Source organism: Zingiber officinale, chromosome 7B (genome assembly GCF_018446385.1).
Source record: "Zingiber officinale cultivar Zhangliang chromosome 7B, Zo_v1.1, whole genome shotgun sequence".
NCBI classification, from domain to species: domain Eukaryota; kingdom Viridiplantae; phylum Streptophyta; class Magnoliopsida; order Zingiberales; family Zingiberaceae; genus Zingiber; species Zingiber officinale.
The window spans coordinates 72,482,003-72,494,838 of record NC_055999.1 but is presented as its reverse complement, the minus strand read 5'-3'; positions in this window follow the sequence as shown (position 1 = coordinate 72,494,838).

The window sequence follows — 12,836 nt, the reverse complement described above, 5'->3', positions numbered from 1 at the left end:
ATAAGATTTGGTAAGTGGATGTCGAGACAGCTTTCCTTAATGGAAGTCTTGAAGAAAATATCCACATAAAGCAACCAGAAGGGTTCATCGCAAAGGGCAAAGAACATCTTGTGTGCAAGCTCAATCAGTCTATGGACTGAATAAAAGCTTCAAGGTCTTGGTTCATCTGGTTTAATGAAGTAATCCAGACCTATGGATTTATTCAGTGTCCAGATGAGTCTTGTGTATACAAGTAGTGATGGAAGCATGGTGGTATTTCTTGTACTATACGTAGATGATATTTTTGGTGGTTGGAAACAATATCAAAGTGTTGTCAGAAGTAAGGGTATGGTTGTCCGAACAATTCAATATGACTGACTTGGGAGAGTGCGCACATATTCTCGGGATCAAAAGGATCACAAGAAAAGAATGTTGTGCTTATCCCGAGCTTCATACTATCCTAGCTCGTCTAAGCATGCAAGACTCCATAAAAGGTTTTTCTACCTTTTGGACATGGAGAAACTTTATCTAAAGAGATGTCTCCAAAGACATCAAAGCAGATAAAGGACATGGAAGTAAGTTCCTTATGCTTCGGCTGTTGGAAAGCCTAATGTATGCTATGCATGAGATTGGATATCTGTTTTTCCCAGTGCATAGTTAGTAGATATCGAAGTAACCCAGGACCGGGACACTAGGCTGCCATAAAGTATATGCTAATTTACAAGGCAGATAATTTGATCCCTGTGGGTTACACGGATTTTGACTTCCAATCAGATAAGGGACGATAGTAAGTCAACCTCGGGGTTTTTGTGTTTACTTTAGGAGGTAAAGCCATAACTATGGAGGAGTGTTAAGCATATGTGTTTTTCATACTCCATTATGGAAGTTGAGTATGTGGCAACCTTAGAGGCAGCCATAGAAGCTGAATGACTCAGTAACCTCAAGATGGACATAGATATAATTTCTGGTTTGTCCAAAGATTATTATAATTTATTGTAATAATATTGGTGCAGTAACAAACTCGAAGAAACCATGAGTCCAAAAGGCAAGTAAACACAATAGAGCGCACGAACCACCCAATACGAGAAATCGTATAAAAGAGGAGAAGTTGTTGTCGCCTAGATTGCATCAGGTGATGACCTATAGATCCTTTCACTAAGGTCCTTAAGGCAAGAGCTTTTGATGGGCATGTTGAAGGGTTGGGAATCAGATGTATGGTAGCATTTATGACAGCATAGTCTTTTAGTATAAGTGGGAGATTGTTGGAGTGTATACTAAAAGTCTAGTTTTTGTATAAACATTTATAAGAATCACATTGGTCAAGTGTCTACATTTATATATACCAAATGTAGATGTTCAATTAATTTATATTGTAGATAACATAGTGTGTGGTGTCACACATAGAAGATTGTGTTATCGGTTCTTTATAAATTATAAACAGTAGCTCACGACTAAGATGGAAAGGAACAAACCATTGGAATAGTCGTAGTGTAATTAGGCATTTGTTTATCTTGACTAATAAATTACACTAGTACACTTTAAATGTATTGAGCAGGACCATTTAAGGTAAGTTCTTTTTATACTGATTTAATAAAAGAACTAGACCTTAGTTATTATGGGAGTGTGTGCTCTTAATCCTAATATAATAACAAGCACATATATTTAATATTTATTTCTTTGACTTATCAAAGGGTGAGATTTAGTTCGATAAATCAAAATGCTTGATAAGTTGGAAATGATATTACTTATAGTATGACTTGTTGATTATAAAAGGAAACTGTGTCCTAGTAATCTAGGATGATAATGTCCCCAAGAGGAGCTCATAAAGATTGTCATGTTAAACCCTGCAGGTGGACTTAGTCTGACATGATGATAAGGTTGAGTGGTACTACTCTTGAACTAAGATATTAATTAAATGAGTTGTCAGTAACTCACTTAATTAGTGGGCATTCGACATCTTAAACACAGGGAGATTAACACACTCATAATAAGAAGGAGCCCAAAAATGTAATTTGGGATTGGTGCGGTAGTTCAATAATAATTCTTTAGTGGTATGAATTATTATTGATGAAGTTAAGTTGTGTGTTCGGGGCGAACACGGGAAGCTTAATTTCATCGGGAGACCAAAACCAATTCCTCCTCTCGGTCCCTATCATAGCCTCTTGTATTTAGAGATTTATACCTACCACATACCCACCTTCTTACCCATCCTAATGGGGCCGGCCAAGCTAGCTTGGAACCCAAGCTAGGGCCGACCAAGACTAAGTGGATGAGCCAAGTTGGTGGCCGGCCAAAGCTTGGGTCCCAAGCTTAGGTGGCCGGCCACTATAATATTGAAAAAGATTTTTATTAAAATTATTTCTTATGTGGATATCATGATTTTAAAAGAGAGTTTAAAACTTAAATCTTTCCTTTTATAACTTTCTACAAAAGATTAAGAAAAGATTTGAAATCTTTCCTTATTTGTAGATTGAAAGGAGATTTTAATTTTGAGAAAACTTTCCTTTTTAACCATGATCATAATTTAAAAGAGAGTTTTAAAAATTAAATATTCTCTTTTATTAGTTTCTACAAAAGATTAAGAAAAGATTTGATATCTTTCCTTATTTGTAGATTGAAAAGAGATTTTAATTTTTAGAGATAACTTTCCTTTTTGAAAATTATCCACATGTTTAAAAGAAAGATTTTAATTTATAAAATTTCTTTTTTATAATCCACCATGAAGGGAAAAATTATTGGAGAAATTTTTTATAAATTTTCGGAAACAAATTAGGAAGTTTTAAATTTTTGTTTTAATTAAAACTCTCCTTGTTTTGGGGAAATAAGTGGCCGACCATTGAAATTGAAAAAAGGAATTGATTTTAAATCAATTAAAATTTATTTTTCATGGCAAAGGAATTAAGGAAGTTTTTATTAAAATTTCCTTATTTGCCAAGACCAAGGAATATAAAAGAGGGGGTAGAGGTGCCTTCATGACTAACGACTCTATTATTTTTCTTCCTCTCTTTTCTTCCTTGGTGGTGGCCGGCCCTATTATTTTTCCTTCTTCCTTTTCTTCCTTCTTCATTGGCCGGACCTTGTCATCTCATGGAGCTTGAAGATGGCGAAATTTTAGCATGGAGAAGAAGGAGAGAAAGGAAGTATCCCTTGGAGCTTGATGGTGGTGACCGAACTACATCTATTAATGGAATATTCGTGGTAGCCGAATCATGCTTGGAGAAGAAGGTGGCTTAGGTGGATTCTCATCTCGGTAGATCGTTGCCCACACAACGTCCGAGATAAGAAGAGGAATACTGTAGAAGATCAAGAGGTCGTTGCATACAAAGGAAGGTATAATTAGTAATTAATTTTCGTATCATACTAGTTGTATTTCTTTTGTATGAATTCCAAACACAAGAGGCATTAGATTCTAGATTTTCGGATTTGTTTCGAAGATGTGTTTTTTTTGTTTTGTTTTTCGAATTTGTGATTCGATTGTTCTTTTTGGTTAACCTAGAGTTATTTAAGGAAATTAAATATTAGCTTTCCTTAAAAGACTTTGTCTAGGTGGTGGTGATTGCTCCCATATCCAAGAAGGCCATGTGCCTCGCCATGCAGTCCTAGAAGCCAATTTTGGAAATTAATATTTAATGGAATTAATAACATAGGTGGATTTGAATCAATAGTGTTAAGTTCCGCTTGCGATTCAAATCTAAACCATTAAGAACATATAAGTTAAATTTGGAATCATTGATGTTAAGTTTCGTCTGCGATTCCTAATTTAACTTCTAAAGAACACAATAGGTTATTTAAGGAAAGGTTCAACACTTGTACAGAAAATTTTGTACAGTGGAATCGATACATTTTCATAGGACTAACCAACAACAGGAGCCACTGATCATGTCTACAATTCATTGTAGGGGTTCCAGGAAACCCGACGACTATATGAGGGAGAGATAACCGTCTACATGGGCAATGCTACGAACATGGCGGCTGTTGCAGTGGGAGATGTCTACTTATCATTTGATAGGAATAGAACTTTGATTTTGAGAAATTATCTTTATATACCAAGTTTTTGAAAGAATTTAATTTCAATTTCTAAACTGTTTTTGGATGGATATGCTGTTTCTTTTGATGACAAAGTGGTTATCAAGAAAAATAGGGTTATTATCTATTCTGGTACATTAGTTGACAATTTGTATACTCTAAAATCTAATAACTCCCGCAAAGCAACAAATGGAAATTAATAATATATCCTCTAATTCTAATAAGAGAAAGGAACCTTTGAAAATAAACCAAACATATCTTTGACATCTAAGACTTGGTCATATTAACTTGAGTAGGATTCAAAGGCTTATAGTTGATGGACTCTTGGGTTCATTAGTGTTGCAAAACTTTCCAACCTGCGAATCTTGCTTAGAAGGAAAAATGACCAAGAGATGTTTTAAGGTTAAGGGGTATAGAGCAAAAGATGTGTTGGAATTGATTCATTCTGATTTGTGTGGACCTATGACTATCCAGGTGAGAGATGGTTTTGAATATTTTGTCTCTTTTATAGATGATTATTCAAGATATAGGTATATTTACTTGATGTGCCACAAGTCTGAGTGCTTTGATAAGTTCAAAGAGTACAAGGCTGATGTGGAGAAACTGTTGGTTGCTACTCGGAAAACCTAGAGGTTCCACTGTACAAAAATTTTGTACAAAGGTCTGAACCTTTTCCTAGCTACCATGTGTTCTTTTAAATTAAATTTTGGATCCCCTGCGGAACTTAACACGTTTGATCCAAAACTTAATCTATTTGTTCTTTTAGGTTTAGACTTGGATCTCCTGCGAAACTTAACACGTTTGATCCAAATCACCTAAGTTATTAATTCCATTAAATATTAATTTCCATACTTGGTTCCCAGTACTGACGTGGCGAGGCATATGACCTTCTTGGATATGGGAACAACTACCACCGACTAGACAAAACCTTTTATGGAAAGCTAATATTTAATTTCCTAAAATAACTTTAGGTCAACCAAAAAGAACAATCAAATCACAAGGAAAAGAAAAACAAAAGAACACTATATCGAAAACAAATTCGAAACACTAGAATCGTATGCCTCTTGTATTTAGTATTATTTCTAAAAATAACTAGTATGATGCGGAAAGATAAATGACTAGTTATACCTTTTAGAAAAACCTCTTGATCTTCTACCGTATTCCTCTTCTAACCTCGGACGTTGTGTGGGAAACGATCTTCCGAGATGAGAACCACCAAGCACCTTCTTCTTCCTTGCAAATTTCGGCCATTAAAACTTCTTCTAGGATGAAGAGGTTCGGCCACCACCACCATGCTCCAAGGGATACTAGAAACGAGGCTTGCTTTCTCTCCTTCTTCTCCTTCCTTGATCCGGCCACAAACAAAAGCTCCACCAAGAAATATGTTTCGGCCAACAAGAGGAGAGGAGAGAAATAGGGCCGACCACCAAAACCAAAGAGGAGAGGAAAGAAAAGAATAGAGATCATCCACCATGAAGTCTTCTCTACCCCTTCTTTTATAATCCTTGGTCTTGGCAAATAAAGAAAATTTAATAAAAATTTCCTTAATTCTTTTTCCATTGAAAAGGAAAAATTATTTAATTAAAAATAATTTTCTTTTTCAAATACAATGGTCGGCCACCTCAAGCCCCAAATCAAGGAAAGTTTTAATTAAAACAAGAATTAAAACTTCCTAATTTGTTTCCGGAAATTTATAAAAATTTCTCCAATAATTTAATCCCTTCATGATTGGTTTATAAAAAGGAAATTTAATAAATTAAAATCTTTCTTTTAAACATGTGGATAAAAAGAAAGTTATCTCTAAAAATTAAAATCTCTTTTAATCTACAAATAAGGAAAGATATCAAATCTTTTCTTAATCTTTTGTAGAAACTAATAAAAGAGAATTATTAATTTTTAAACTTTCTTTTAAATCATGAACATAGTTAAAAAAGAAAGTTTTCTTAAAATTTAAAATCCTCCTTTAATCAACAAATAAGGAAAGATTTCAAATTTTAAACTCTCTTTTAAACATGTAGATGATTTTCAAATAAGGAAAGTTTTTACCAAAAATTAAAACCATCATTTTAAACTACAAATAAGGAAAGAGACTAATCTCTTCTCTTAATCTTTTGTAGAAAGCTATAAAAGGAAATTTTTAATTTTTTAAACTCTCTTTTAAAATCATGATATCCACATAAGAAATAATTTTAATAAAAATCCTTTTTAATATTCTAGTGGCCGGCCACCTAAGCTTGGGACCCAAGCTTTGGCCGGCCACCTACATGGCTCATCCACTTGGTCTTGGCCGGCCCTAGCTTGGGTTCCAAGCTAGCTTGGCCGACCCCATTGGATGGGTAAGAAGGTGGGTATGCGGTGGGTATAAATCTCTATATACTAGAGGCTACGATAGGGACAAAGAGGAGGAATTGGTTTTGGTCTCCCGATGAAATTAAGCATCCCGTGTTCGCCCCGAACACACAACTTAATTTCATCAATAATAATTCATTCCACTAAAGAACTATTATTGAACTACGCACCAATCCTAAATTACATTTTGTGCTCCTTCTTATTATGAGTATGTTAGTCTCCCTGTGTTTAAGATAACAAATGTCCACTAATTAAGTAAGTTACTGACAACTCACTTAATTAATATCTAGCTCCAAGAGTAGTACCACTCAACTTCATCGTCATGTCGGACTAAGTCCACCTGCAGGGTTTAACATGACAATCCTTATGAGCTCCTCTTGGGGAAATTCTCAACCTAGATCACTAGGACACAGTTTCCTTCTATAATCAACAACACACACTATAAGTGATATCATTTCCCAACTTATCGGGCTTATTGATTCATCAAACTAAATCTCACCCATTGATAAATTAAAGAAATAAATATCAAATATATGTGCTTGTTATTATATTAGGATTAAGAGCACACACTTCCATAATAACTGAGGTCTTTGTTTCTTTATAAAGTCAGTATAAAAGAGACGACCTCTAATGGTCCTACTCAATACACTCTAAGTGTACTAGTGTAATTATATAGTTAAGATAAACTAATATCTAATTACACTACGACCTTCCAATGGTTTGTTCCTTTCCATTATGGTCGTGAGCTATTGTTTATAATTTATAAGGTACTGATAACATGATCCTCTGTGTGTGACACCACACACCATGTTATCTACAATATAAATTAATTGAACAACTACATTTATCATAAATGTAGACATTTGACCAATGTGATTATTATTTCTAGATAAATGTTTATACCAAAAGCTAGGCTTTTAGTATACACTCTAACAGAAACGTCATGGTAAAAGTATCAAGACACTACGGTCTGATCGTGGTGGCGAGTACCTCTCAGGAGAGTTTAGGAATTACTTATCAGAGGTTAGGATTCAATCCCAATTATCTGCACCTGGTACACCCCAACAGAATGGTGTGGCAGAACGAAGGAATATGACTCTTATGGAAATAGTTAGATCGATGATGAGTTATTCAGAATTACCAAATTCGTTCTGGGGATATACTTTAGAAACGGCAGTGTGCATTCTGAATATGATACCTTCGAAAACAGTTCCTTCTACTCCCATGGAATTATGGAATGGGCGTAAGCCTAGTCTGAATCATATCCGGATATGGGGTAGTTCAGCACATGTGCTGAAGGGAGATACTGACAAGTTGGAATCACGTACAGAAGTTTGTCTGTTTGTGGGATATCCTAAAGGAATGAAAGGTGGTTTATTTTATAATCCTAAAAATCAGAAGATCATTGTTAGCACCAATTCTCATTTTTTAGAAGAAGATTATGTAATGAACCATAAGCCCATGAGTGAAATAGTTCTAGAAGAAATAAGAGAGGACACGTCTACTTTAATACCAACAGTACAAGATGAAGTACCACAAGAAACTGTAACACGTGTCACACATGATACACAGCCAGAGACAGTACCTCGTTGTAGTGGGAGGGTTGTGAGGCAACCTGAGAGATTCATATTTTTGGGAGAGTCTTCGGACTTGATCCCAGGTAAACATGAACCTGATCCCCGAACATATGACGAAGCACTCCAAGATATAGATGCAGTATCTTAGCAAAAGGCAATGAATTCTGAAATAGAATCTATGTATTCTAATAAAGTCTGGGAGCTTGTAGAACCACCTGATGGTGTAAAAGCCATTGGATGCAAGTGGATCTACAAAAGGAAAATAGGGACAGATGGGAAGGTAGAAACCTTCAAAGCAAGGCTTGTTGCGAAAGGGCACACTCAGAAAGGGGGAATCGACTATGAGGAGACTTGAGTTGGGTATTCGGGGCGAACACGGGAAGCTCAATCTCATCGGGAGACCAAAACCAATTCCTCCTCTCGGTCCCTATTGTAGTCTCTTATTTATAGAGCCTTATATCCACTTAGAGCCAAGCTTCTTACTCATCTCATTGTGGCCGGCCAAGCTAAGCTTGGAGCCCAAGCTAGGGCTGGCCAAGCCAAAAGATGGAGCAAAGTTTATGTCTGGCCAAGCTTGGAGCCCAAGCAAGGTGGCCGGCCACATTAAAATAAAAGGGTGTTTTAATTTTTAAAATATTTCCTTTTGTGGAAGCCGTGATTTTAAAAGAGAGTTTTAAAATTTTAAAATCTTTCCTTTTATAGCTTTCTACAAAGGATTAAGAGAAAGGTTTGATATCTTTCCTTATTTGTAGCTAAAAGGAAGATTTTAATTTTTGATAAAACTTTCCTTTTTTGTAACCATCCACATGTTTTAAAAGAGAGATTTTAATTTTCCTTTTATAACCAACAAGGGATTTAAAAGAGAAATTTTTTATTAAAATTTCTTACCGGAAACAAATAAGAAAGTTTTAATTTTGTGTTTAAAACTTTCCTTGTTTGAAGCACAAGCATAGGGTCGGCCATCACAAATATAAAAGGAAGTTTTAATTTTTTATTTTAAAACTTTCCTTTTAAAACGTTGACAAGGAATATAAGGAAGTTTAAATTATGTTTAAAACTTTCCTTTTTTGCCAAGACCAAGGATTATAAAAGAGATGGAGGGGTGCCTCATGAGATAACACATCTTCTATTCCTCTCTTCCAATCCTTGGTGGCCGGCCCTTGTCCTTCTCTCTTCTCCTTTTGTTTTCTTCCATGGAGGCCGCCAGCATCAATTGTGGTAATCTCTTGGTGGTCGGTTGCTTGAAGGAGAAGAAGAAGAGAAGTAAGCTCTCTTGTCTAGTATCCCTTGGAGGTTAGTTGGTGGCCGGATCTTGGAAGCCTTGGAAGAAGCTTGAGTGGATTTCATCTTGGAAGATCGTCGCCCACACAACATCCAAGAGAAGGAGGGGAATACAGCAGAAGATCAAGAGGTCTATAAGCTACAAAAGGTATAACTAGTTATTAGTTTCCGCATCATAACTAGTTCATCTTTTGTATAGATCTTGAAAAACCAAACAAAAGAGGTTATCGGTTTTAAGTTATCATTTTTGTTATCGATTTTATTTTTCGATTTCATGTTTCGATAATGTGTTTATATTAAGGTCTCTGTAGTTAAACTTAGTTTACTGTAAGAAGTTAAATATCCGATTTCTTTGAAAGGCTTTGTATAGGAAGTTGTGGATGATCCCATACCCAAGAAGGCCTAGTGCCTCACCATGTTTAACCTGGAAGTCGATCTTTGAAATAGATATTTGATAACTTCTGTAATATGGTTTAACTTAGGAAGATCACATCGGTTAAACTTGGAGTAAAAATGTTAAGTATCGTTTCCAATCCAAGTTTAACTTTTGAAGGGCAATTTGGATTAATAATGTTAAACATCATTTGTAATCCAAATTTAACTTTAGTAGAGCACAAGGGTAGCTAGGATAGTTTTATACTTGTACAAATTTTTGTACAGGGGAACTAGGACGGTATTCCGAGTAGCAACCAACAATAATAGATTTCAGGGTACTTCAGAAACCTGTTGCACTTGGAATGGGTCCAATCAGAGTTCTATAGGTCAATGAATGAATTCTAATCGAAACTCATTGGACTTAGGGGATTTTATTTAGACTTTTGAAAAGTTGACATATAATAGAAGAGAGTAGTACAATAAAGATATTGATTGTGTCCATGTTTGGTTCTGATATCCCTACGATAAGTTATATGTATGTACTAATTACTTTAAAGTCATAAATTTTACAAACTTTTTAATCACTGTTGTTAATGACTTCAACCTGATATCTTTGGGTACACATAAACTCTAGGGCACTTCAAAAACATATAGCACTTGGAATGAGTCTGATCTGAGCTCTCTTGTGTTGGAGCAATCTAGGTGCCCTAGGTTTTGATGTTTGGGCAAAGGTTTAAGTTAAGTTTATTATTATATTTGATGTGCCTTTGAGTGTGCAAATACAAGAAAGTCCAAGTGTGATCTTGACAAAGGAGGTAAGTCCAAGCATGTAGTCTTGGCAATGTAAGTCTGAGTGGGATCTTGGCAAAGGTAAAGTCCCGAAGCGTGGCTCTTGGCAATGGTGAAGTCTCGGAGGTGCAACCTCTTAGCAAAGGAAGTGTTGGATCGAGACGCACTAGAGGGGGGTGAATAGCGCTCGTGGATTTCACTCGGTTCGGAATCGTAAATCGTTCGATTAAACACTTGAGTAATGCAGCGGAATAAAAGAGAAAAACAACACAAACACGAGGGTATTTACTTCGTTCGGAGCCGCGCTCGACTCCTACTCGAAGGCCCGCGATCCTTGATCGCTTACCGTGGGCAACAACTAATAGCTCGAATAGAATTACAAATGAAGTACAATAATCAATAAGAAATGATTAAATTATACCGACGACAATATGAATAACTGAAGATTTGGAGCTCCGGGTCGTCGGGGGGTCATCGCAGCACTTCGGGATCGTGTCGTTAGCAGCTAGTCGCAGAAGGATTGCTTGGAATTCGTTGTTTAAAGGTGCTGGTCGAGACCCTCTTATAAAGGGTGTTCAAGGCACCTTGAAAGCCATCCAAGGCGCCTCCATGCTGGCCGAGTCATACGCTGAGATAAGGGTTGAACTGGTCGAACCTTATCAGGTTCAAGACACCTTCTTTGCTCTCCAAGGCGCCTTCATCCACCAGTCCAAGGCGGCTCCAAGCAGCTTCGCAGCCAGCTCATCTTTTGCACCCGAAGCGCCTCCAAGTTCCATGGAGGCGCCTCGGACACTGTTTATCCGAGGCTTAACCTTGTTCTTTAGTACCTGCAAGACATGTTAGATCCAAAACACAAACATATCCTGCAAAACAAAAGTTAGCACATATAATATCATAAATATGAAGTTTGACAGTCATCGGACTGTCCGGGTCTAACTTCGGATTTCCAACCGAAAACCCTAGGTCGACCCGAAGCCTACTGTTCCCTCTACGGGGAACGCGTCCTCACCTACTCCACTCAGGAGATTTACCTGTTGCCAGTGCGATCCTCCAGATCGACTAGACTTTTGCTCGGTGCTCGATGCTTCCGGACTTTCTGCTGGACTTCCGCTTCCCAGCTGGTTCAGTCTTTCACCTGGTTCGCGACACCAAGACTTTCCACCTAGGGTTACCCCCCCCCCCCCCCCCCCCCCTAGGACTTTTGCATGAAGCACTCGACCCACCAAGACTTTCCGCATAGGGTTACCACCCCCTATGACCTAGGGTTACCACCCCCTATGACCTAGGGTTACCACCCCCTAGGGTTTTCACCTTGCCTAACCACAGTTAGGGCTTTTGCCTAAGTACACTTAGGACTTTCCTGCAATCTCATTCAAACCATTAGATCACCACACACCTTAACTTTGAATCCTTTGCAATTATCAAAACTTAGGTTCGATCGTCGAATGCTTCTCGCACCAACAGGAAGATGTAACAATAATGACAAGGCCGATGGAAGCTTCAGAAGATAAGACATGAAGGATGGGGAGGCACCCGATGGACGCAAGACTGATGATGGAGGCTAGAAGGCAAGGTCAAGGTTGTGCGGGTAGGAGGAATGCTGAGAGATTATACTCAGGGTAAAACTCTAGGTTTCAGATTTACCAGTCGACTGGTGTATGTACTAGTCAGCCGGTGGTTGGATTGGGAGAGAACAAAATTCTTTTGTTCTCTCAACCAAAGTAGACTAGTCGACTGGTATCGAGCCATTGGGTTGTAACGGTCGAATTCCACAGAGAACCAATCAACTGGTGGTATGACCATTCGACTGGTAATGGTAGAAACAGCTTGGTTGTTTTCCCCAAGATCTATTTAATAGAGCTTGAGGTGGCTGGCTTGGGTGACGAAATTAGAGGTGGTTAACCCCTTATTAGAGTGTCCAAGCTCTCTTATGATCCTCGTGTTCTTGATCATGTTGTGATGAGGTTTCTCCACCGACAAGGAGATTCGAGCTAGCTGAAGTTCTGGGGATTTATCCACCAATAGATTGAGGGATCGTGTACCTTACAAATAGTCATGGAGTTGGAGCCCAAGTCTCCAAACCACGTAAATGAATGTGTTAGCCGTTTATGTATTTCTTTATAGTCTTCTAGTAGTTAGCTTTCGTATTACTCGTATTCTTGTATTCCGCTGTGCTAATAAGTGTAGGAAGTGAATGACGTGGGTGATTAACTATTCACCCTCTCTAGCCAGGCGTCAAGGTCCTAATAATTGGTATCAGAGCAAGGAGCACTCTTGAAGGACTAATCGCCAGAAGAAGCATGCACTAGAGGAAGAAGACGACAAGATGAAGCCGATAGGTCCGCTAGGATGGGATATCCGAATCCCACCTCCATACGATCGAGATGATTTTGAGTATTGGAGGAAGCAGTTCAAGACATGATTCCAAATGGACTTTTAGAATATTCTGAAGCAGTTGAA